The sequence below is a fragment of the Lontra canadensis genome, unplaced genomic scaffold, assembly GCF_010015895.1.
Source record: "Lontra canadensis isolate GAN:19392208 unplaced genomic scaffold, GSC_riverotter_1.0 scaffold6, whole genome shotgun sequence".
NCBI classification, from domain to species: domain Eukaryota; kingdom Metazoa; phylum Chordata; class Mammalia; order Carnivora; family Mustelidae; genus Lontra; species Lontra canadensis.
In genome coordinates, this window is record NW_022631000.1 from 28,810,402 (window position 1) to 28,836,972 (window position 26,571).

The following is a 26,571-nucleotide window of genomic DNA, read 5'->3' on the forward strand; positions in this document are numbered from 1 at the left end:
GAGTACGTAAAAGTCATTCACAGGCCAGAAGTGGTTTAAGGACTGGCTTTAGGAATCACTTTTTTAAACTCCATTTTGTGTTTATTTTTATGCTTCCTAAACCCAGAAAAAAAAAGTTTAGAAAGGTGGTATTGTCCTAGGCATATATAGTCGGTTTTTTATCTGAGTAAGATGAGTAGCCATTATAGGATTTTGAGTGGGGGAAAGGTAATATGTAATTAAATGTTAAAAGGGTCTTTCGGGGGCACCTGGGTGGTTCAGTGGGTTAAGCCTCTGCCTTCGGCTCAGGTCATGGTCTCAGGGTCCTGGGATCAAGCCCCGAATCGGGCTCTCTGCTCAGCGGGGAGTCTGCTTCCTCCTCTCTCTCTCTGTGCCTGCCTCTCTGCCTACTTGTGATCTCTGTCTGTCAAAAAAATAAAATCTGTAAACAAAACAAAGCAAAACAAAAAAAGGGTCTTTCTGCTGCTATGTTAAGAGTAGGGTATAGAGGGTCAAGGGTTTGTATATGCAGAGAGACCAGATAAGAGGCCATTGCAGTAATCCAAGTGAGATATGAATGTGGGTTAGACTGAGTGGTAGCAGTGGGGGAGGTGAAGAAAATCTTAAATTCCTAAAATTTAAATTAATTTTAAATTAAAGAAAATGTTAAATTCATATGTTTGGAAGATGGAATACACTGTATTTATTAATGGACTAGTTGGGGGAGAGAAAACAAGGATGACACCAGAATTTTTGGTTTTAGCAATGGCATTGCCTTAAAATAGAGATAAGGATGGTTAATAAGTGGTGGAGTGGGTTTTGGGGGAAAATTGGGCAAGTAAGTTTTGGACCTGTGGAATCTCAGATGTCTTATAGACATTATAATGAGTCTAGAGTTTAAGAGACAGATCTGAACTGGAGGTGTTGCATAAAGATGTATTTAAATCATGAGTCTTGAATGACGGTACCAAGAGAATGAGTATAGGTGTATGGAAGAATACCAAAGACATATTTGGGAGATTCTAACATTAAGTAAGGAAGAAGAGGAATCAGCTAGCAGTGGAGACGGAGCAGGAATGGCCAGTTATATAAGGGGAACATCAGAAGAGAGTGCTTTACCAAAAACCAAAGTGATGCAAATCTGTAAAAGAGCAAAAAGTGATATAACCTGTGTCACAATCTCCTGATAAATAAGGAAGATGAAGCCAACAGTTGGCCATTAGAAGTTATTATCTTGATGAGCAGTTTTGACAGGAAAAAACCCGAGATTGTGGTGGGCTTAGGAGAGAATGGAAGGAGAAGGATCAGAGCCAGTAATTGCAAACAACTTTAAACAGAAATTTAACTAAAAGTGGAAGAAATGTGGTAGCAACTGGTAGAGACATTGGGTTAAGAAATAACAGCACGTTTACTGAAGGAAATTGATGACATGAGTGACAGATGGGAGAGTAGCTGTCATACTGTCTTTGAGAAGGCAAGAAGGAATGGGATCTGGTACACAAATAGGTAGACTAGCCTTAGGATGGTAGCATGGAGAGCTGAGCCCTGATGGAAGGTAGAATATATGGGTGCAAAATTCTGGGACATGGGGCGCCTGGGTGGCTCAGTGGGTTAAGCCCCTGCCTTTGGCTCAGGTCGTGATCCCAGGGTCCTGGGAACCAACCCCCGCATCGGGTTCTCTGCTCAAATGGGGAGCCTGCTTCCCTTCATCTCTCTCTGCCTGCTTCTCTGCCTACTTGTGATCTCTGTCTGTCAAATAAATAAATAAAATCTTAAAAAAAAAATTCTGGGAGATGGGTATTTATGGTGGTAGGTCTGTGGAAATTTTCTCTACTTCCATTTTTCTCAGGGAAGTGGGAAACAATAACTGAAGATGAGGATGGGAGGGGAGATGCTGGAGGTTTCAGAACAGAAAGGTATAAAATATTTCTAGGAGAGTAATTGTGCAGATGGACCAGGGAAATATAATATGATAACCTGACAGCCCAAACCTCCCTGTTGGGTTTATGGTTATGAACCAGTCAACATATCTATGTTTTTCTCTAGCTGTATTCATCTGTGTGGACTGGTGTTTTATCCTTATCATCCTGGGTTTTTTTTTTAATGTGAATGTATACAAAAAGTGTCTAAGATACATATTTCTGGAACCATCTAGTTCAAGAAACAGAACATGACTGGTGCACCAGAAACTACTGTGTACCCTTCTGGATCATAATACTTGCCTCACTGGAAGTAGTCATCCAGGCTTATGATAATTATTTCATTGTCTTTCTATTAGGTTTTACCATCTGTATATTCATTCCAAAACAATATGATTGAATTTTTTCCTATTTTTGAATTGCATTTTTTTAAAGTTTTTTTATCACCCATTGTTCATCATGACAAGTGCACTTCTGAATTCCTATCACCTATTTCACCGATCTCCCCACCATCCTCCCCTCTGGTTAACCCTCTGTTTGTTCTCTATAGTTAGGAGTCTGTTTCTTGGTTTGCCTTTCTCTCTTTTCCCCACCTTTGCTCGTTTGTTTCGTAAATTCCATCTGTGAGTAAAATCATACAGTATTTGTCTTTCTCTGATTTCTTTTGTTTAGCATTATGCTCCCTAGCTCCATCTGTGTTGTTGCAAAAGGGAAGATTTCATTCTTTTTTTTATGGCTGAATAGTATTTCATTGTATATATACACCACATTTTCTTAATCCATTTATTAACTGTTGGACAGTTGAGCAGCTTCCATATCTTGGTTGGTGTTAATAATGCTGCTAAAAACATTGGGGTGCATGTATCCCTTTGAATTAGTGTTTTTGTCTTCTTTGGGTTAATATCCATTAGTCTGAGTGCTGGATTTAGGGTAGCTCTATTTTTAACTTTTTGAGGAAACTCCATACTGTTTTCCAGAGTGGCTGCATCAGTTTGCATTCCCACCATTAGTGCAACAGGGTTCCTCTTGCTCTACATCCTCTCAAACACCTGTTGTTTCTTGTGTTGTTGAGTTTAACCATTCTGACAGGTGTAAGGTGATATCTCATTACTTTTGACTTGAATTTCTCTGATGATAAGTGATGTTGAGGATTTTTCATGTATCTGTTGGTCATCTGTATATCTTTTTTGGAGGAATGTCTGTTCATGTCTTCTGCCCATTTTTAATTGCATTATTTGTTTTTTGGACATTGAGGGGTTTTTTTGGATTTATTTTCTTTTATAGTGGGCATTGAATTTTTGTAAGTTCTTTATATACTTTGGATATTAACCCTTTATTGGATATGCCATTTGAAAATATCTTCTTCCATTAGTAGGTTGCCTTTTAGCTTTGTTGATTCCTTCGCTGTGCAGAAGCTTTTTGATTTTATTATACCCTGATAGTTTATTTTTGCTTCTGTTTCCATTGCCTCAAGAGACATATCTAGGAAAACATTTCTATAGCCAATGTCAGAGAAATTACTCCCTGTGTTCTCTTCTAGGATTTTTATGGTTTCAGGTCTTACATTTAGGTCCTTAATTCATTTTGAGTTTATTTTTGTGTATGATGTAAGAAAGTGATCCAATTTCATTCTTTTGCATGCGGCTGTCCCAGTTTTCCCAACACCATTTGTTGAAGAGACTGTCTTTTTCTCATTGGATGTTTTTGTTTCCTTTGTCAAAGATTATTTGACCATATAATCATCGTTTTATTTCTGGGTTTATTTCCATTCCATACTTTTGATCTATGTGTCTGTTTTTGTGCCAGTACCGTACTGTTTTGATTACTATAGCTTTGTACTATATCTTGTAATTCAGGATTGTTATACCTCCAGGTTTGTTCTTCTTTTTCAAGATTCCTTTGGCTATTTGGGGTCTTTTTGTGGTTCCATACAAATTTTAGGATTGTTTGTTCTAGTTTTGTGAAAAGTGCTGTTGGTATTTTGATAGGGATTACATTAAATAATAGATTGGGTGGTATGGACATTATAACAATATTTTTTCTTCCAATCCATGAGCATGGAATATCTTGCCATTTCTTTGTGTCATCTTCAATTTTTTTAAATCAATGTTTTATAGTTTTCAGAGTAAGGTCTTTCTCTTTCTGGGTTAAGATTGTTCCTAGGTATTTTATTTTGGGTGCAGTTGTAAATGGGATTATTTTCTTAATTTCTCTTTCTACAGCTTCATTATTAGTATATAGAAATGCAATGGATTTCTGTATATTGATTTTTTTTAAAGATTTTTATTTATTTATTTGACAGAGATCACAAGTAGAGAGGCAGGCACAGAGAGAGAGAGGGAAGCAGGCCCCCCGCTGAGCAGAGAGCCCGATGCGGGGCTCGATCCCAGGACCCCAGGATCATGACTTGAGCCGAAGGCAGAGGCCAAACCCACTGAGCCACCCAGGCGCCCCTGTATATTGATTTTCTATCTTGCAACCATACCGAATTCATTTATTCTAGTAGATTTTTGGTGGAGTCTTAGGGTTCTCTATATAATAGTATCATGTCATCTGCAAGTAGTTAAAGTTTTACTTCTTTCTTACCAATTTGGATGTCTTTTATTTCTCTTTGTTATCCTAGCTGTGGCTAGGACATCTAGTACAATGTTGAATAAAAGTAGTGAGAATGGACATCCTTGTGAACACCCCTTTTCCCTGTTATATATGATGTTAGTTGTGGGTTTTTCATATTTTGCCTTTAATTTGTTGGTGTATGTTCCCTCTGAACCTACTTTGTTGAGGGTTTTTTTTTTTTATCATGAATGGATGTTGTATTTTGTCATGCCTTTTCTGCATGAAAAATTGAAATCATCATGTAGTTTTTATCCATGATAGAGTTTTCTGCATGAAATATTGGAATCATCATATATTTTTTATCCTTTTATTTTTTATTTTTTAAAAGATTTTATTTATTTATTTGACAGAGATCACAAGTAGGAAGAGAGGCAGGCAGAGAGAGAGAGAGAGAGAGAGAGGAGGAAGTAGGCTTCCTGCTGAGCAGAGAGCCCGATGCGGGACTTGATCCCAGGACCCTGAGATCATGACCTGAGGTGACAGCAGAGGCTTACCCCACTGAGCCACCCAGGCGCCCAATCCTTTTATTGATATGATATATCAAGTTGGCTGATTTGTGAATATAAAGCCACCTTTGCATCCTGGGAATAAAGCCCACTTGATCGTGGTGAATGATTTTATTTTAATATATGTTGGATTTGGTTTCCTAATATTTTTGTTGCAGATTTTAGTATCTGTGTTCATCAGAGATACTGGCCTATAGTTCTCTTTTTTTTGTGGTGTACTTAACTGGTTTTGGTATCAGGATAATTTTGACCTTACAAAATGAAAAATTTGGAAGCTTTTCTTCCTCTTATTTTTTGGAATAGTTTGATAAGAATTGGGTATTAACTGTTCTTTAAAAAATTCCATAGGGGACCTGAGTGATATAGTCAATTAAGTGGCCGATTCTTCGTTTTTGCTCAGGTTGTGATCTCAGGGTCGTGAGATTGAGTCCCATGTCTGGCTTTGCATTCGTTGCAGAATCTCTTTGAGACTCTTTCTCCCCTCTTCAAATAAATCTTAAAATGAAATAAAATGTTTTGTAGAATTCACCTGTGAAGCCATCTGGTCCTGGACTTTGGTTCGTTGGGAGTTTTTGATTACTAATTCCATTCCATTCCTGTTAATCGCTTTGTTCACATTTTCTATTTCTTCCTCATTTTGGAAGACTTTGTTTCTAGTAATCATCTGTTCTAGGTTATCCAATTTGTTGGCATATACTTTTTCATAATTTTCTCTTATAACCCTTTGTATTTCTCTGATTTTGGTTGTTATTTCTCCTCTGTCATTTCTGTTTCTCTCTCTCTCTCTCTGATGAGTCTGTCTAAAGGTTTATCAGAACGAACTCCTGGTTTCATCAATCTGTTCTATTGGTTTTTTAGTTTCTATTTTATTTATTTCTGTCCTAATCTTTATTATTTTCTTCCTTCTGCTGATTTTGAGTTTTGTTTGTTCTTTTTCTAGCTCCTTCACATGTAAAGTTAGTTTGAGATTTTTCTTGCTTCTTGAGGTAGGCCTATATTGCTATACACTTATGTCTCATAATGGCTTTTACTGCATCCCAAAGATTTTTGGACCACTGTGTTTTCATTTTCATTTCTCTCCATGTATTTTTATTTCCTCTTTGATTCTTGGTTGACCCGTTCATTGTTCAGTGGCATGTTACTTAACCTCCATGTATTTGTGCCCTTTCCAGATTTTTTCTTCTGGTTGCTTTCTAGTTTTACACTGTGGTCAGAAAAGATGCAAGGTATTACTTCAGTCTTTTTTTTAATTTATTGAGACTTGGTTTTGGCCTCATATGTGATCTGTTCTGGAGAATGTTCCATGTACACTTGAAAAGAATGTGTCCTTTGATGTTTTAGGATGGGATGTTCTGAATATATATGTTAGATCCATCTGGTCCAATGTATCATTCCAAGCCACTGTTTCTCTCTCTTTTTTTAAAAATCTGTTCGGATGATTTATCCATTCATATAAGTGGGGTGTTAAAGTCACCTGTTATTGTATTACTATCAATTAGTTCCTTTATGTTTTTATTATCTGCTTTATGTATTTGGGTGCTCCCATGTTGGATGCATAACTATTTGCAGTTGTTGTATCTTCTTGTTGGATTGTTCCCTTTATAATGATATAGTGTCCTTCTTTGTCCCTTGTTACAGTCTTTGTTTTAAAGTCTATTCTGTCCAAGTATTGTTACCCTGGCTTTTTTTCACTTCCATTTGCATGGTAAATGCTTTTCCATCCTTTTTCTTTCCATCTACATGTGTCTTTAGGTCTGAAGTGAGTCTCTTGTAGGCAGCATATAGATGGGTTTTGCTTTTTATCCATTCTGTCACTTTTGGATTGGCGTGTTTAGTCCATTTATATTCAAAGTAATTATTGATAGGTAGGTACTTACTGCCATTTTGTTACTTGTTTTATGGTTGTTGTTTTTTTTTTTTTAATTTTTTTTTTTTTTAAGATTTTATTTATTTGACAGAGAGAGATCACAAGCAGACAGAGAGGCAGGCAGAGAGAGAGAGGGAAGCAGGCTCCCCGCTAAGCAGAGAGCCCGATGTGGGACTCGATCCCAGGACCCCGAGATCATGACCTGAGCCGAAGGCAGCGGCTTAACCCACTGAGCCACCCAGGCGCCCCTGTGGTTGTTTTTATAATTCTTCTCTTTTCTTTTTTGTTCTCTTCTCTCACAGATGGCTGGTTTAGTGATATATTTGGGTTTCTTTATTTTTTGCATACCAGTTACCGATTTATGATTTGTGGTTATCATTAGGTTTGTGTATAACATCTTTTGCATATAGCGATCTATATTAAGTTTATGACTGCTTAAGTTTCAACCCATTCTTTACTCCTTCCTCTTTTGTACTCCTATACCTTTTTTAGGGATATGGTATCAAAATTTACATCCTTTTATTTTCTGAATCTCTTGACTGATTTTTGTAGACACACTCCTACTTATGATCTTTTCACTCAAAGAGTTCCCTTTAACATTTCTCATAGCACTGGTTTAATGGTGATGAATTCCTTTAACTTCTGTTTATCTAGGAAACCATTTCTCTCCTTCTCTTCTGAAAGATAGCCTTGCTGGATAGAGTATTCTTGGCTGGAGTTTTGTTTTTGTTTTTCCTTCTTTCAGCTCTTTGAATATATCCTGCCACTCTGTTCTGGCCTGCAAAGTTTCTGGTGAAAGTAGACTTGTGGGTTGCTTCTACTTTTTGACTATTGTGAATAATGCTGCAGTGAAAATTGTTGTAAAAGTTTATGTTTGAGTTCCTGAATTCCGTTCTTTTGAGTACATACCGAAGTGTGGTATTGCTGGGTCATTTGGAAATTCTGTGTGTAACTTTCTGTGGAACTGCCCATATTGTCTTCTATAGCCGCTACACTATTTTACATTCCAAGCAGCAGTACAGTGTTCTGATTTCTCTGTATTTTTTAGTTAATTTTTATATATAGTGTGAGATAGGGCTCCAAGTTTTTTATATATATTGTGCATGGAAATGCAGTAGTCTCAGCCCCATTTGTTGAAGAGAGTCTTTTGTTATTGAATGATCTTTCACCCTTGTCACAAATATTGGCCACAGGTATGGATTTATTTCTAGACTCTCCAGTCTCTTCTATTGGTTTGTATGTCTGTCCTTATGCCAGTACTACATTGTTTTGATTCCTTTAGATTTGCAGTATATTTTGAACTGGGAAATGAGTCCTACAACTTTTTTTCTTTTTCCAGACTGTTTCAGATATTCAGGATCCCTTGCAATTATATTTGAATTTGAGGATCACATTTTCCATATCTTCAAAAAAGGTTGTTGGAATTTTGATAGGGATTATATTGAATTTGTAGATTGCTTAGAGTATTATTATCATCTTAATATAAAGCCTTTCAATTCATGAACATGGATAGTCTATTTATTTAGGTCGTCTTTAATTTCTTTCATTAGTGTCTTATATTTTTCAGTGTACAAGTCTTTCACTTCATTTGTTAAACATTTTCCTAGGTATTTTATTCTTTTAGATCTATTGCAAATGGAATTGATTTCTTAATTTCCTTTTTGGATTGTTCATTGCCAGTGTATAGGAACCCAACTGATTTTTATATAATCTTGTAACCTTCAACTGCTGAATTTATTGACCCTATTAGCTTTCTTTCTTTCTTTCTTTCTTTTTTTTTTTTTTTTAAGATTTTATTTATTTATTTGAGAAAGCAAGTGAGGGCATGAGAAGGGAGAAGGACAGAGGAAGACTCCCTGCGGAGCGAGGAGCCTGATGCAGGTCTTGATCCCAGGACTCGGGGATCCTGACCTGAGCCAAAGGCAATCGCTTAACCAAGTGAGCCACGCAGGCACCCACTTTATTAGCTTTCTTATGGATTCTTTGGGATTTTCTATATTTAGGGTCATGTCTTCTATAAATAGATGTAGTTTTACTTTTTTCCAATATGGGTTCCTTTGCTTTCTGGTCTAACTGCTCTAGTAGTAATGCTCTTTGATAATGTTGAATAGCAGTGGTGAAAATGTGCATCCTTTTCTGTTCCTCATCTAAGAAGGAAAACTTTTGGTCATTCACCACTGAGTATGATATTAGTTGTGTGATTTTCAAAAATGCTCTTTATCATATTGATAGGTTCTCTTTTTTCTAGATTCATTTTTTTGGCATGTCCAGTTGTTCTGGCACCATTTGTTAAAAAGACTGTCCTCTCTCCTTTGCACTGTTATCAAAGAGTGGTTGACTATATTTGTCTGCTTCTGATTCGTCTAGTCTGTCCTGTTTATATTTATTCTTCCACCAATTCCATACTATACTGATTATTGTAGCCATGTAAGTCTTGAAGTAGTGTAGTATTAGTCCTTCGGCTTTCTTCTTCTTCATTATTATGTTGGCTGTTCTGGCCTTTTGCCCTTCCATATAAACTTTTGAATAAGTTTGTCAATATCCAAGAAAGAAAAAAAAAGCTGGGGTTGGAGATTGCATTGAATCTATGATCTAGTTGGGAATCCCACTTTGGTCATGGTCTATATAATTTTTTCAAGCACGTTGGATTCAGTTTACTAATATTTTATTGAGAAAATATCACCTGTGTTCATGAGAGAGAATAGTTTTACTTTCTTATAATGTCTTTGGTTTTTGTATTAGGGCGATGCTGATTTCATAGAGTAAATTAGGAAGTATTCCCTCTGATTCTGTTTTCTGGAAGAAATGATAAAGACTTGATATCTCCTCTTTAAATGTTTGGTAGAATTCACCCATGAGACTATCTGGGTCTGATGCTTTCTGTTTTGGTATGTTATTAGTTATTGATTCAGTTTTTTAAACAGTTACAAGTCTACTGAGACTGTTTCTCCTTGTTTGAGTTTTGTTAGATTCTTTCAAAGAATTAGTCCATTTTATTGCCATCAAATTTGTGGGCGTAGAGTTGTTCACATTATTCATTAGCCTTTAATATTCATGGAATCAGTAGTAATGACCCTTTTTTCATTTCTGATATTAGTAATTTGTGCTTTTTCTCATTTTTTCTAAGCTTGGCTAGAGACTTACTGATCTTTTCAAAGAACCAGCTTTTTGTTTCATTGATTTTCTCTGCTGATTTCCTATTTGCAATTTCGTTGATTTCTACAATAAAATAAAATAGTATTTTTATTCCCTTTCTTGTACTTTCTTTGGATTTAATTTCCTCTGTTTTCTAGTTTCCTAACGTGAAAACTTAAATTATTGATTTTAGATCTTCTTTTCTTACACACACACACACACACACACACATCTATATCTATAGAGATCTATAGAGATATATAGATATAGATATGTGTGTGTGTGTAAGAAGATCTAAAATCAATAATCTATATCTATATATAGATCTAAAATCTATATGTCTATAGATATATAGTTATCTATATATAGATCTATATATAGATATATAGATATCTATCCAGGGCTATAACTTTCCCTCTAAGCATTGCCCTCACTGCATACCACAATTTTTTGTTGTATTTATGATCTTCATTGGAGTTAGAAATATTTAAAAATTTCTCTTGAGGTTTCTCCTTTAATGCATGCATTATTTAGAAGTGTGTTTAATCTCCAGGTATTTGGGGATTTTCTAGCCCACTTTCTGATACTGATTTCTTGTTTTATTAAGTTGTGTTTGAGAGCAGACATCACGTGATTTCTTTTAAATTTCTTCAGGTGTGTTTTAGGGCTTAGAGTGTGGTCTGTCTTGGTGAATGTCCCATGTGAGCTTGGAAAGACTATATATTCTGCTTCTAGTTGGATGATGTAGTCTATATGTCAGTTATATCCCGGTGATTTGATGGCTTTAGAGTTCAACTATATCCTTACTGATTTTCTCCTTATTGGATCCATCCCTTTTTAATAGAGGGGTGTTGAAGTCTCCAACTATAATAATGGATTTATTTGTTTTCCTTGCAGTTACATCATTTTTTGCCTTAGGTATTTTGTGCTCTGTTTTTACACATATACACATTAAGAATTGTTGTGTCTTCTTGGAGTATTGAGCCCATTATCATTATAAAATGCCCCTTTTTATCTCTGATAACGTTCCATGCTCTGAAATTGCTCTGAAATTTAGCTACTCTGCTTTTTATTGGTGTTAGTAGCATGTGTTTTAGTCTTTTCAAGCTACTATGACAAAAATACTATAGAGAGAGTGGCTTAAACAACAAATACTTATTTTACACAGTTATGGAGCCTGGGAAGTCCAAGATCTATGTGCCTGCAGATTTGATGTCTAGTTTGTAGACAGTTGTCTTCTCACTGTGTCGTCATATGACAGAAGGAGCAAAGGAGCTCTCTGGGGTCTCTTATAAAGTCACTAATACCATTTGTGAAGCCTCCACCCTTATGACTTAATCACATCCTGAAGCGCCAAGTATCATTATGCTGGGGATGAGGCTTCAACGTAAGAATTTTGGGTGGACACAAACATTAAACTAAAGTGGCATGGTATTCCTTTCTCCATCTTTTACTTTTAATCAATGTCTTTATATTTAAAATGGGTTTCCTGTAGACCACACATAATTGGCTCTCCCTTGTTTTTGAACCACTCTGAAAATCTTTTAGTTGATGTATTTAGACCACTGACATTTGAAGTGATTATTGATGCAGTTGGATTAGTATCTACCATTTCGTTACTGTATTTTTTATTTTTGCCTTCTTTCTTTTTTCCTATTTTTGTCTTCCATTCCTTTTCTGCCTTTTGTGGTTTCAATTGAGCATTTTCTCTCCTATGTTAGTATATTAATTACACTTCTTTATTTTTGTCTAGTGGTTTCCCAGTTTGCACTATACATTTACAACTAACTTTTAAGTAACAATGTACTGCTTCACAGTAGTGAAGTACATTATAACAAAATATTCCTAATTTATTTGCCTCTCCATCCCTTGTATCATTGCTGTCATTCATGTATACATAAGCATATATAAACATTTAGATATGCATATATAACTGCATAATTGTTTCTACTATTATTTTGAACAAACTGTTATCTGTTAGATCAATTAAGAATGATAAAAATGGAGAAGCTTCGGTGGCTCAGTCAGTTAAACATCTGTCTTTAGCCCAGGTCATAATCTCAGGATCCTAGGATCCAGAGCTGCTTCGGGCTCCCTGCTCACTGGGGAGTCTGTTTCTCCCTTTCCCTCTGCCCCTTCTCACTGCTTATTCTCTCTCTCTTTTTCTCAGATAAATATTTTTTAAAATGAAAGTATTTTACCTTAATTTATTCCTTCTCTAGTACTCTTCCTCTATACATATTTGAATTTCTGACTTAAGTCCTTTTTCTTCTCTCTGTAGAACTTATTTTAACATTTCTTGCAAGACAGATCTACTGGCAACAAATTCCTTCAACTTCTGTTTTTCTGAGAAAGTGTTTTTACCTCCACTTTCGTGTGTGTGCTTCAATCTTTTTTTATCATGGTTAAAAAACACATAATGTTAAATTTACTATCATAACCATTTTTAAGCCTGTTATTCAACAATGTTAAATATATTGTTGTATTATAGATGTCTAAAACATTTTAATCTTGTAACACAGAAACTACACTCATTAAGTACTTATTTCCCTTCTCCAGTCCTCCCAGTTTTTGGTAACCACTCTTCCTTCTACCTTCTGTTTATATTTTTTGAATACTTTAGATTCTGCATATGAGTAAAATCATATATTTGTCCTTCTGTGACTGACTTATTTTGCTTCATATGTCCTCTAGATTTATCCATGTTATATCCATGTTATAGCATGTGCCAGAATTTCCTTCTTTATTTTAAAGGCTGCATAATATTCCATTGTATGTATATACCATCTTTTCTTTATTCTTGCAACTGTTGATGGACATTTGGGTTGCTTTTACCTCTTTGCAATTGTGAGTAATGCTACTAGGTACATGGGTATGCAGATATCTTTTTGAGACTCTACTTTGAATTCTTTTGGGCATATACTAAGAGTTGGGATTGTCAGATGATGTAATAATTCTATTCTTAATTTTTTTTTTTTAGGAAAATTTTAGGTACTGTTTTCAATAATGACTGTGCCATTTTACATTTCCACCAACCATGCATAACACTTCCAACTTTTCTACATTCTTCTAACATTTGGTTTCTGTTCTTTTGATACTACCTTTTCTGGTTGGTGTGAAGGGGCTCTCTCATGGTTTTGATTAGTGATACTGAGTAGCTTTTTATGCACTTTTTAGCCATTTTTTTATCTTCTTTAGGGAAATGTCTATTCAGGTTCTTTACTCAGTTCTTAATTGGGTTATTTTTGTTGCCACTGCTGAGTTGTAGAAGTTCCATATATATTTTTTGGATAATAACTTTTCAGATACATGATTTGCAGTTATTTTCTTCCATTCTGTATGTTGCCTTTTCACTTTTTGATTGTTTCCTTTGACAGGTGGAAGTTTTAAAATCTGTTTTAATTAAAAAAAAAAAATTTGTCTATTATTTTGTTGCCTGTGCTTTTGGGGTCATATCCAAGAAACCACTGCCAAATCCAGTGTCCTAAAGTTTTTTCCATATATTTTTTGTTAAGAGTTTAGATCTTACTTTTAGGTATTTAATCCATTTTGAGTTCATTTTTATATATAGGTCTGACTTCATTCTTTCACGTGTAGAAATTTAGTTTCCTCATCACCATTTATCAAAGAGACTGACCTTTCCCCATTGAGGTCTTGGCACCCTAGCCAAAAATCATTTGGCCACATGTGCAAGGGTTTATTTCTAGGCACTCTTTTTCTTTTGCCTTATATATCCATCTTTATGTCCATATACACTGTCTTAATTACTTAATAACTGTGCCTTTGTACTGAGGCCTCCATTTCTTCTTTTTCAAGATTGTTGTAGCCATTTGGTGTTCCATGAGATTCCATATGAATTTCAGGATTTTTCTTTTTTTGCCCTATAGCTGTAAAAAAATGCCATTGGGATTTTGATGGACATTGGTTGAATCTAGATTACTTGGGATGGTGTGAGTATTTTAACAACACTAAGTCTTTCAGTCTGTGAGCACAAGATAGTTTTCCATTTATTTGTAACTTTTAAAAATTTCTTTAAGTGGTGTTTTGTAGTTTTCAGTGTATAAGTCTTTAAACTTCTTGGTTAAGCTTATTCCTAACTATTTAATAAATGGGATTTTCTTAGTTTCCTTTTCAGATTGATCACTGGTAATGTCTAGAAAAACAACTCATTTTTGGTTATTTTGTATCCTATAACTTTGCTGAGTTTATGTATTCTAACAGTTCTTCTTGGAAATCCTTATGGCTTTCCACATGTAAGGTCAAGTCATTTGCAAATTCAGATAATTTTTCCTCTTCCTTTCAAGTTTGTATTCCTTTTCTTTGTTTTTCTTGTCCAATTCCTTTGATTAGAACTTCAGTTCTTTGTTGAATAGCCTTGGAAGGCATGGACATCCTTGACCTCTTCTTGATCTTAAGAGGAAATGTTTTTAGTCTTTCCTCGCTGCTTGTGATGTTAGCTGTAAGCCTTTAATATATGGTTTAATTTATTATGTTGAGGTAGTTTATTTGTTCTGGTTTTTTTTTTTTTAAAGATTTTATTTATTTCACAGAGGTCACAAGTTGACAGAGAGGCAGGCGGGGGGCGGGGAGCAGGCTCCCCACTGAGCAGAGAGCCCGATGTGGGGCTCAATCCCAGGACCCTGGGATCATGACCTGAGCTGAAGGCAGATGCTTAACCCACTGAGCCACCCAGGTGCCCCTATTTGTTCTTTTTTTAAGTCATGGAAGTGTACTGAATTTTGTCAGATGCTGTATCTGCATTGAGATGATCATGTCTTCTCTCCTTCATTTTGTTAATATGGTATATTACATTGATTTTTCATATGTCAAACCATCCTTGCATTCCTGTATTAATTTCACTTGGTTGTAGTGTATGATCCTTTTAATGTATTGAATTTGGTTTGAGATTATTTTGTTTGGAATTTCTGAGTCAATATTCATCAGGGAACTTGGTTTGTGATTTTCTGTGTCTTTGGTTTTGGTTTCAGGGTAATGTTGATCTGAGAATGAGTTTGAAAGTATTTCCTCCTCTTAGATTCTTTGGAAGACTGAGGATTGGTGTTATTCTTTATATGTCTGGTAGAATTTAATAGTTAAAGCATCTAGTTTTAGGCTGTTCTTTGTTGGGAGGTTTTTGAATACTGCTTCAATTTCTTCACTAGTTATAGGTCTGTTAAGATTTTTAAAAATTTCTTCATGATTCAGTCTTGATAGTTTGTACAATTCTAGGAGTTTATCCTTATTTTCTTGGTTATCCACTTTGTTGGCCTATATTCATAGAATTCTCTTTAAATCCTTTTTATTTTTGTGAATCAGTTGTAATATCTCCTATTTCATTTATAATTTTAGCTATAAATCTCATTCTAGCTAATGGTTTGTCCATTTTGATGCTCTTTTCAGTAAGCTGACTCTTTTCACTGATTTTTTCCCTTTTTATTGTTTCATTATTTCTGCTGTAATCTTTAGTATTTCCATCCTTCTGCTAACCTTGAGTTTAGTTTACTCTTTTCTAGTTCCTTGAGATGTTAGGTTAGTTTGTTGATTTTAGATCTTCCTTCTTTAAATGTAAGGTCTTACTGCTATAAATTTTCCTTTGTACTGCTTTTGCTGCACCCCATAAATTTTAGTATGTTGTGTCTTCATTTTCATTTGTCTCTAAATATTTTCTAATTTTCTTAGTGATTTCTTTTTTGACCCACTAGTTATTTAAGAGTACACTGCTGAGTTTCCACATATTTATGGATTTTCCTGATTTCCTTCAATTAATTGCTAGTTTCATTCCCTTGTGTTGGAAAAGGTAGTCTGTATGATTTCAATCTTTTTAAATTTGTTAATATTTATTTTGTGGCCTAGCGTGTGGTCTGTCTTGGAGAATGTTCCGGGTACTCTTCAGGAGAATATATATTCCGCTGTTACTGATTGTGGAATGTTCTATACTATGTCTGTTTTTGTTATTGGTCTATAGTGTTGTTCACATCCTCTGTTTCCTTATTGAACTGTGTGGTAGTTCTATCCATATCTGAAAGTGAGGTATTGTTTCTACTACTATTGTATTGCTGTCTCTTTCTCCCTTTAGTCATGTTTGCTTCATATATTTGGTGCTCTAATGTTAGGTTCCATATATATTTATAATTGCTGTGTCTTACTAGTGAATTGACCCTCTATTATTATAGTGTCCTTGTCTCTTGTGACAGTTTTTATCTTAAATTCCATTTTGTCAGATATAATTGTGGCCACCTCTGCTATCTTTAGACTCCCATCGGCATAGAATTATCTTTTTCCATCTCTCACTTCTACCCTATATATATCCTTAGATTTAAAATGATTGTCTTTTTGGACAACATATAGTTGATCTTGGTTTAAAAACAAACAAACATTCAGCCAATCTATCTTTAATTGGTGCAGTTAGTGCATTTACATTTAAAGTAATTACTGATGGAGAGGACTTACTATTGCCATTTGGTTTGTTTCCTGTCTTGTAGTTTTTTTGTGTGTCTCTTTCCCTCTCTTGGTGTCTTCATTTGTATTTTGTTGGCCTTCTGTAAGTGTAGTGACACGTTTTAATTTCTCATTTCCCTTTGTGTCTACTTTATCAATATTTCCTTTGTGATTATCATTGCAATCACACAAAATACCTTAGTTATGTAATCTGTTCTAAACTGATAACTTCAATCATGTATAAAAACCAATCCAAATCTCTGTCTTCTCCCATTTTGTTGATTACACAGGTTGCTTTTATATTGCATATTATCCATTGACATTGATTTTATAATTACTTCTTACACTTTAAAAAAATTCTACATCAGATTTTTATGTGACTTATTCACTGAAATTTCACTATCATAGGATTCTATATTTGTATATTTGCTTTTACAAGGGAATTTTTTATTTTCATGTGGTTTTGTGTTGCTTTTTATTGTTATTTTGCTTCATCTTGTAGGACTCTACAGCATTTCTTGTAAGGCAGGTCTAGTGGTGATGAGTTTTGTTTTGTTTTAATCTGGCAAAGTCTTAATTTCTCCACTGTTTTTGGAAGCAAATCTTTTTTGCTGGGTATATGGTTGGCAGTTGTTTTCATTCAGTACTTCAAATATATTATCTCACTCCCTTCTAGCCTGCAAGGTTTCTTCTAAGAAATCTGATGATCTAAAAGTTATTACTTTGTATATGACAAGTCACGTTTTTCTTTCTACTTTCAAAATTCTTTATCTGTGACTTTTGACAGTTTGATTATGATATATTTTGGTGTAGGCCTCTCCAGACTTATCCTTGTTGGAACTGAGATTCTTGAATTTGTAAGGTCATTTCTGATCCCAGATTTGGGAAGTTTTTGGCCACTTCTTCAAATAGGTCCCCTGTCCCTTTCCCTTCCTTCTCATAGGATACTGGTAATGCACATTTTGTTCTGCTTGATATGTCCCAAATGTTCCTTAGACTGTCTTCATTTTTCTTCATTCCTTTTTTATTTTTGCCCCTCCACCTTGGTAATTTCCAAAGGCCTGTCTTCGAGTTCACTGATTCTTCTGCTTGGTCAAGGCTCCTATGGAAACCCTCTATGAGATTTTCAATTTATTTATTGTATTCTTTAGTTCCAGGATTTCTGTTTGGTTCTTCATAGTTTCTCTTTGATACTTTTTTCATGCATCCTTTTCCTGATTTTGTCTTTCTTTCCTCTTTTTAATTTTGAAGGTCCTTCTGACAATACTTTTTAATTCTTTGCAACTTATGTCTCTAGGTTCCATTCCTGGAGATTTAATTTGTTCTTTTTAACGTGTTAGGTTTCCCTGCTTCTTTGTGTATCTTACTGTTTTGAGGATTTGGGCATTTGAAGAATCAACCAACTCTCCTAGATTTTACAGTCTGGTTTCTAACACAGGACTTTCTCCCCACCTACATATATGGAAACTTCTCAAGCCCCTCTGGGTATGCATCCTTTTGGGCTTGTTTGTGTGATCGCCTATTTTAAGAGTTTTGTCAGTTTCTACTCAAGGTACTCCCCCTGTTTATGTGTACAATATTGCAGCTGCTCATGGTAGAATAAATTGTGATACTGGAGCTCTACCTAGTGTGTGCCTATAGTACTGCAGACTCTAGTGCATGGTTAATTATTTTTTTCCAGAGATCCCTGACCTGGCTTCCCATTCCTGTCAGTACTTGGACACATGAAGACAAACTGTTCCCTTGAGCAGCCCCTTCCAAAATTCTGACACTGGACATACACCTTTCCCTTCTCAGGTAGAAGAGTTAGGGGTTTCTTCCCAAATAGATGTTAGGAAAGAGGGACTCTGCCCTGAGGAAGTGGATAGTGTCATGAATTTTCTTACTGGACTTTGATGCTGTTGGCTTCACCCATGTCTGGGGTACAGAAGCCTTTGAACCGTTTTTTTAGATTCCTCACAGAAACATTTGGTCTGTTAGTGTTAGGTCTGTGTCTCCATGGCTGCATGCAGATCTAGGGCGTCCTCTTCTGTCATTTTGCTGACATCACTACTTTCCTTTGCTTTTGAAGGATAATTTTGTAAGGTATAGAGTTCTAGGTTGGTGGGGTTTTTTCCTTCAAGGCTTTAAACAGTCACTCCACTCTCTCTTTGTTCTCATGGTTTCTGAGGAGAGTCAGGTATAATTCTTATCTTTGTTTCTGTAAATTCCTTCCCCCTGCCCTCCCTGCCCTGCTGCCCTGGTTTCTTTCAAAATCTTTTATTTTTTTTTTTTTGTATCTTTGATTTTTTGCAGTTTTCATATATCATATGCCTAGGTGGTTTTTGTTTTGTTTTTAGACTTTGTCCTGCTTGGTGTTCTCTGATATTCCTGGACTTTTGATTTGTTGTCTTAGATTAACATGGGTGAAATTCTCAGTCATTGCTTCAAATACTGCTTCTGTTCTTTTCTCACTTTCTCTCCTCATAATTCCCATTATGGATCTATTATACCTTTTTAAGTCATCCTACAGTTCTTGGGTATTTTGTTCTTGAGTTTTGGTTGTTTTGTTTTGATTTTTTCCTTTGCTTTTCAATTTTGGAGTTTTCTATGGATGCAACAAGCTCAGAGATTCCATCCTCAGCTTTGTCCAGTCTACTAACCAGCCTATCAAGGTCATTCTTCTGTTAATGTTTTTTGATCACTAGCATTTCTTTTTAGCTCTTCCTTAGAATTTCCATATTTCTGCTTACATTATCCATCTGTTCTTTCATGTCATCTATTTTATTTATTAGAGCCCTTAGCATGTTTATCACAGTTGTCTTAAATTCATGGTCTGATAGTTCCAACATCCCTGTCATGTCTGAGTTTGGTTCTGATGCTTGCTCTGTCTCTTCAGACTGTTTTTAGCCTTTTAGTGTCCTTGAAATTTTTTGTTGAAAGCCAAACATGATGTTCAGAATGAAAGGAACTCCAGAAAGTAGGTTGGTGGTGGTGTGGTCATAAGGTGTGTGTTGGGGTGGGAGGGGGCGTGGGAAATGGAAGTATTCTGTAGTCCCGTGATTATGTCTGTCTTTTAGTGAGTCTGTGGCTTTGGGCTATGAACTTCACAAATGCTTTTCATTTTTCCCCAGACTTTGTTTGGACCTGATGGCTGTAGAGGTTGGAGTTGGGCCTTTGCCTTTGGCCATGTCAGATTGTAATAAAGATCCCAGTAGGTTCCAGTCTGGTTTGATAGTTTTTCTTGAGGGTAGGCTTGTGAAGAACAGTATGCTCTGGCAGATTTCAGAATTGCTACTTTTCCCCTCACCTGTCAGAAGTCCAAGGGGATTATTCTCCATATCCCCTCTGAGAACCTGGTAGAGCGCCACAAGGTAAAACTAACAAAATGTTCAAGTTCCCCTGGATTTTTAAACTCTCAGACTTGTACACACTGAGCCTCTGCCAATTCATCAGTTATAGTTCAGGTTTTCCTGCCCCAGTGCTAGTGCTCAGGGGGTTTCTGCTGTGAAAAGTTGTGATCTACCTACCTGTCTATATCTCCCATTTTGGGGGCAGCAGTTTGCCCAGTGAGTTCACTTCTCTGACAGATCTAAGGATTGTTTATTTTTGTTTGCTCAGCTTTTTACTTGTGAGAACAGAGTGATAACTTCTAAGGTCATTCCATGCTGGACCAGAAAACTTCCCCTAGAGTTTTCTTTCTCTCAAACTTGCCCACACTGAGCCTCATCAATTATATGTTCTCCTGTCTTAATATTGTGTTCCCACATGTTTTCCCTCCTAGTCTTCTCCTCTAATAAGTTGTGATTCTCTGTATCTGCCATTCTGACTGTCTAGTTTTAGGGGCAGTTTTTTCTCTGTGACCTCAAACTTAACAGATCTAAGAAGAGTTGTTGATTTTCAGTCTGTTCAGTTTTTTTCCTTGTCGTGAGCACAGGAGTGACAATTTCCAAGCTTCTTACAAGCTGGAAAGCCCTTCCTCCTGCTCTTTTGATTTCTTCTACTTCTACTTCACACCTTGGTTATATGTGTCTGTTTCTCTGGATCAGATTTACCCAGAAGTGAAACTGCTAAGTCATAGATATGTATGTCATCAAATTTAACACATAGTGCCAAACTCCAAGGCAAATACCAATTTACCATCCTATGAGTTATATGAGAATTGCTGTTATTTTACACATTTCCAGATCAGTCCAGTATCCTTAGAAAGTTTTAGGGCCTGATCAGATCTACCAATCTTACATGAGGTCTGTTTTTTGTATTTTAGTAGCAACAAAATTATTTGTTAACATTACTGATTTATACAGTTTGCTTTTTAAAAATGCTTTAAAAAATACTCCCCTTATATAGTTAATTCCATACTTAAATATCTATTCATGCATTTAATATATACTAGGAACCTACTGTGCTCTAGGCATATGGTTCTCCCTAAACATTAGGGATGCAATAATGAATATAAATCAAGAAGGAATGGTCATATTTCAGTTCCTTATAAAATTTAGATCCCAAACTGGCTTTTTAAAAATACTGAATAGAGACAGTTTAGAAAACATTTTGATCTAATGCATCTTTTTGTGACTTCCTAATACATAAAATTAGGCCTCTCATTTTTAAATTACTAGCCTGCATCTTGAAGATATTTTCTTTGCATAGGTTGTAATATCTTCACATTCATACCTAGCAAGGCACTTACTTAGTAGGAACCCAAATATTTGCCCAAAATTATCATTAAATCACAAGCCATTTACACTCTGTTAAACTAGCCCTAAAAATACGAAACTTACAGCAGCTGTCAGAGTGCCAGCCTTTGCCAATGGGCCCTGTTTCAGCCATTGACATGAAGTAGTTATTGATTTGCACAAATGGCTACACAGTGTAAAACATTGTTCTTAGCATACCTGTGATTCCACTGTAAACCAAATTAAGAACAATTTAGAACCAATGAGTAAATGGATTAATTTCCTCTTAGAAGTGGCAGATAGAAGTGGCAGACTAAACACATTTTGATACTTACTGTCTGTGAAAAAGTCTTACTTTTTTTGCCGTAATTATGAAAGGGATAATATCAGAATTGTTCCTGTATGAACACAGAATTGGAAACCATTTTTTTTTTTAAAGTTCTTTTGCCAAACATCTTAATTTCTTTTTTCCTCACCCTGGTCCGGATGCTTGGGGCTACACAGTCTGAGAGTATGAAGGGCTTTCAGGTTCTCCACTATGAAAGGATAATGATGAAAACAGATTTTTTTTAATGCCTTTCAAGTTATAGACTGAAGTGATAAGCCAGTTTATCAAAAAGAAATCCCACCCACTTTTTCTTACTTGTGGGAAATTACATTACCTAAAATTCTAAATCCAGGCTGCAATATAAAATTGTACAGATTGTACACTGCACAGCTTTAGGTTATTGTTCATTCTTTGTCATCAGATTTTTATTATTTGGGGTAACAAAATTATTTTTTGGCAGATAGCAATAATGTGCCTTGAGGTAGTATTGCTTTTTTCCTAATTTGCATAAAGGTGCCACTGAGCCAGGAGAATTTCTGGTCTGAACATAGAATGATTGACGTAGCACTATAACCATCTTAAGAAACAACCTGTGCAATCACCCAAATTCAGAATGCAGACAAATTTACAGGAAAATTGTCCAGGTTATTTAACAAATAAGGTACACAAAGGGAGTAGAGTATTTTTAGATTAAAAGAGACAAGTTACCAGCTAAATGCAATGTTTGGACCCTGCTTAGATTTTGGTTTGAAAAATTATCTGTAAAAAGACTGTTTTGAGACAACTGAGGAAACAGTGTGCCTTGGGTATTGGATGATGCATAAACAATGGATCTTGGAACGCTGAAAAAATACAGTTTAAATTGAAAAAAAAAATCCATTATTCCCCCCGCCAAAGAAAGATAAAAAGAGACAATACTGTTCATTTTGTTAGATATGATAATAGCATTGTGATTATGTTCTTTTAATGTCCTTGTCTTTTAGAGATATATAAACGTATGCATTGGTAAAATATTATACCTCTCAATATTTGCTTTAAAATACTTAAGAAAGCAGAAGGTGAATCTAACAATGGATTAAAACTCGGTGATGGTATATGAGGTGGTCTGTTACTTTGTTTATATTTGAAAACTTCTCTAAAAGAGTAAAGAAAGAAAGGAATGATGTATTCTTACTGGATTTTATGTCTAAACGGAAATCCAGTAGAGGGGCGTTTGGATGGCTTAGTCAGTTAGGTGTCTCACTTTTTTTTTTTTCTTCAAAGATTTTATTTATTTATTTGAGAGAGAGAGAGAGAGATATCACAAGTAGGCAGAGAGGCAGGCAGAGAGAGGGGGAAGCAGGCTCACCATCGGGCAGAGAGCCCGACGCGGGGCTCAATCCCAGGACCCTGAGATCATGACCTGAGCCGAAGGCAGAGGCTTAACCCACTGAGCCACCCAGGCGCCCCTAGGTGTCTCACTCTTGATCACAGCTCAGGTTTTGATTGCAGAGCTTTGAGTTTGAGCCCCATTTTGGGCTCTGCGCTGGGTGTCAGACTACTTTTAAGAAAAAGAGAGGCGTGGAAATGCAGTAGAAATCAGTGAAGAATGTACATTATATTACTTCTTCTCCCTGTAGGAATCAATCCATTTTAGGAATTACAGAAAGACCCAAAATTCCACTGGAATCACAAGTCATTTTCTTTCCTATAGGTGGTTCCCAAGTTTTTTTCTAGCACAGATTAATTTATGCAATTCGTATCATACCTATAGTAACTAGAGGGGTAGGAGTATGTAACTAGTTCTTCTGAATCCCATAGCAATGTGGAACTTAGCAGTTAATTTTTAGGAGATCAGCAAAACAGTGTGGTGGAAAGAATACAAGATCTTGAACCTAAAGACTTGGTTTTATTCATGATTAGATGTATGACCTTGACACTTAACCTCCCCCTCTGATACCACCTGCCCTAATAAGTGCCTAATATGTTGGAAGAAAATAATGCAAAATCTTGACTTTTCAAGTACAAATTATCATAGACCAGAACTAAGTAAGGCTAGTCTCATGTTAACCATAGAATCTCTGAAATCTCATAGGCCAGGTTATATATTCAGAATGTCTTAACTTCTGAAGAAAAAGAAATGTGTAGTTGTTATGTGACAGTGTCTGCTTTGTGTCTTACTGGATGGTTATTCCTCCCAATTATTCAGAATCAGTTGTTTTCTAACTGCAAATCACATCTGTTTAGTGCTCTGTGTTATGGGAAATGTTTTTACATATATTGCCTCATTTGGCTTCTTTATCCATGACTTATTTTATGACTTTTATTTAAAGATTTTTTTTAAACATCTTTAATATTTTTATTTAAAAATGTGTTTCCCACCACATTTTCATAGGCTGATCGTCTTTTTATATATAAATATATATATATAATATATATAATATATATATAATATATATAAATATATAAAAATTTATATATAAATATATAGATATATAAATAAATATATATTTATATATATATAATTATATATATAATTCTAATATAACTTCTTATATTACAATAAAATGTATGGTCCAGTAAGGAAAAGTTGATACTCTTTGTCTTTTCAGAGACAGTACATCTGACACACCACAGTCTCAATGAGCTGCACATGTTGTTCAGGCTCTAATTAGTCTTTAGCAGTAGCCATGCATTATTTTAGGATAAAATACACTCACAAAATACTAACCATTTCTTCAATATTTAGAATTAACTTACCCATTCTTAGTTTAAAAAAGAAATTACCAGTTTGTAAATCTGCTTCCAGTCCCTCGCCTGCTCCTTTTATGTTCTGTATCCTAATAATGCCAAATGAAACACTTAGAAGTTAAGCAAACAGCTGTTATTTAAAATTGCATACATCATCTTTGCATTTCACCCCCCCCCTTTTATTACCTATGCCTAGTCCCCAAATCCGTTGTCTTTCAAAATGATCATTGGATCTGATCATTTCTCTTCATTCTTATTATTACCGTGTCATCCAAGCCTGTCCTGTTATTTGAACCTTGGGAGTGTCAAACAAGTCAGTGTCCAGGCTCGCCTCTACATCCCAGGCTTGGCTTCCTTCAGCACACTGATGAAGAACTGGTACGATGCTGTTTTTATACATAGTCATTCCTTTGCTTGAAAGCCTTCGATTGATCTCTACATCCTGAGAAGTCAGATCAGAATCTTCATCTTAGTACTTACTCACAGCTTTTCATGATTTGGCTTCTCCATCCCCATCTAACCTTACTTTCCACTACTCCTTATCTCTAACCTTTCATAACTTAGATTTTGTCATGTTTATTCCTTCTTTGCAAATACTTTTCAACTGTTGCTTTTCCAGTAGTATCTTTTCCTCCTTAGTTTTTCTAAATTCAGGTTATCTTTAAGGTCTGACCCTGGTGCCTAAGAACCTTTCTCCAGTATCTCCTAGCATAGCAAACTCTTCCTTCTTGTAGATCTTCTGACTGTCGGTAGACAATCAGAAGGCTCTAATATTACCACTGTGCAAACATTATAATCTGGGTAGTACTTTTGTTGTCTTGAGAGTTGGCTGGTATATTCAACATTGGATTTGGACGGTAAAATCTGAGGACAGCTTTACTCCATAAGTCAGGATATACAGAATTTATCTACATTATATAAAAATGTCTAGATCTATTCATACTTAGATTTATGTGATTAGGTCTTCCAATGAGCAGCTGGAGGTAGCGATCAAGATTTTCTGGGAATAACTGGGGTGTAGTTATTCATATATTCCTTCACTTAATACTTACTGAGCACTTTTACTATGTACCAGGCACCGTTCTAGGTGCTAAGGAAACTGCCATAAATTAAAAAAAAAAAAAAAATTCTGCCTATGTGGAGCTTAGTGAGAGCAAATGGACAAATAAGTCAGGTCACATAGCAGTTATGTGCAATAAAGAAAAACAAATGATGAGTGATGGGAGAGGGGATGGAATACTATTAGAAAAGACAGGAAAGACTTCTCTGAGAAGGAAACTGAACAGAGAATAAACTGGGGGGAGGCAAAAGGAAGGAGAGAACATTGCAGAGGAATAGCAACTACAGAGGCCTTGAGGCAGTGGAGTGTTTAATATACTCAGGGAACAGGAAAGAGCATGTGGCCAGCACAGTAGGATATAGAGGGAGAGTGGTTCGAGAGGAGAGGGTTAGAGCATGCTGTGGCAAGGACTTGTGATTTTATTGCGTGATGGTGTAACTTGGGTGGCTTTTCTTTTTTTAATTTTTTATTTATTTGACAGGAAGAGAGATCACAAGTAGGCAGAGAGAGAGAGGGGAGGAAGCAGGCTCCCCACGGAGCAGAGAGCCCGACGTGGGGCTTGATCCCAGGACCCCGGGATCATGACCTGAGCCCAAGGCAGAGGCTTAACCCACTGAGCCACCCAGGCGCCCCTTTGGGTGGCTTTTGAGCATAAGAATGACAAGCTCAAATTACTGTGGAAAAGGATCCCTCATGCTGGTGAATAGAACAGACTAGGGGTGGAAAGTGAAGCGGTCAGAGTCCATGTGGTATGTTCGAGGTGAGAGGTAGAGGCTTCCTTGTTAAGCGTCCAGCACGAGAGAACAGGGGCTTTGTGGGATCTGTTATTCAGCATGTATTTATTGGGAGCCCACTCTATACCAATCACTGTACCAAGCTCTAGGGATATGTCGGTGAGTAAAAGACAGTTCATCTCTTCATAAGGCTAAGAATCTATAACCAATGCTTTGTATTTTGTTCTGTGTTGAACTATTTCAAGGGAAAATCAGTCTGATTTTACTCTTCAGAAAATCAGAATAGGGAATGTTTTTCAAGTTTCTGGAAAGGAGCACTTTACATATGGCCACAAAGCAGTAATGAGTTTCCAAGTTGGGTAGGAGTTATGTTGTGACTATGGCTTCTGAGAAATCAGTACATTCCTGAGTTACCTAAAGGTGAGGTATCTTATTATTTCATGTCCAGAAACAGATCCCAAGGTCTGCAGTATAGCTCTGAGGTGGACTGAAGGGGATTGAGAGGGTTGGTTTGTATCCAGTACTCTTGACCTTTATCATTTGCTTGTAGCTGTTTACTAGAGAGAACCATGCCTTCAGTCCACTAACTTCTAATGAAAGA

The 26,571-nt window shown here is 35.9% G+C and overlaps 1 protein-coding gene across 6 annotated transcripts in view; it reads left to right on the forward strand.

Moving 5' to 3' along the window:
- The window catches only part of RNF13 (ring finger protein 13), a 157,063-nt gene that overhangs the window by 120,011 nt on the left and 10,481 nt on the right, over positions 1-26,571 (forward strand). The gene's annotated exons all lie outside the window — the stretch shown is intronic.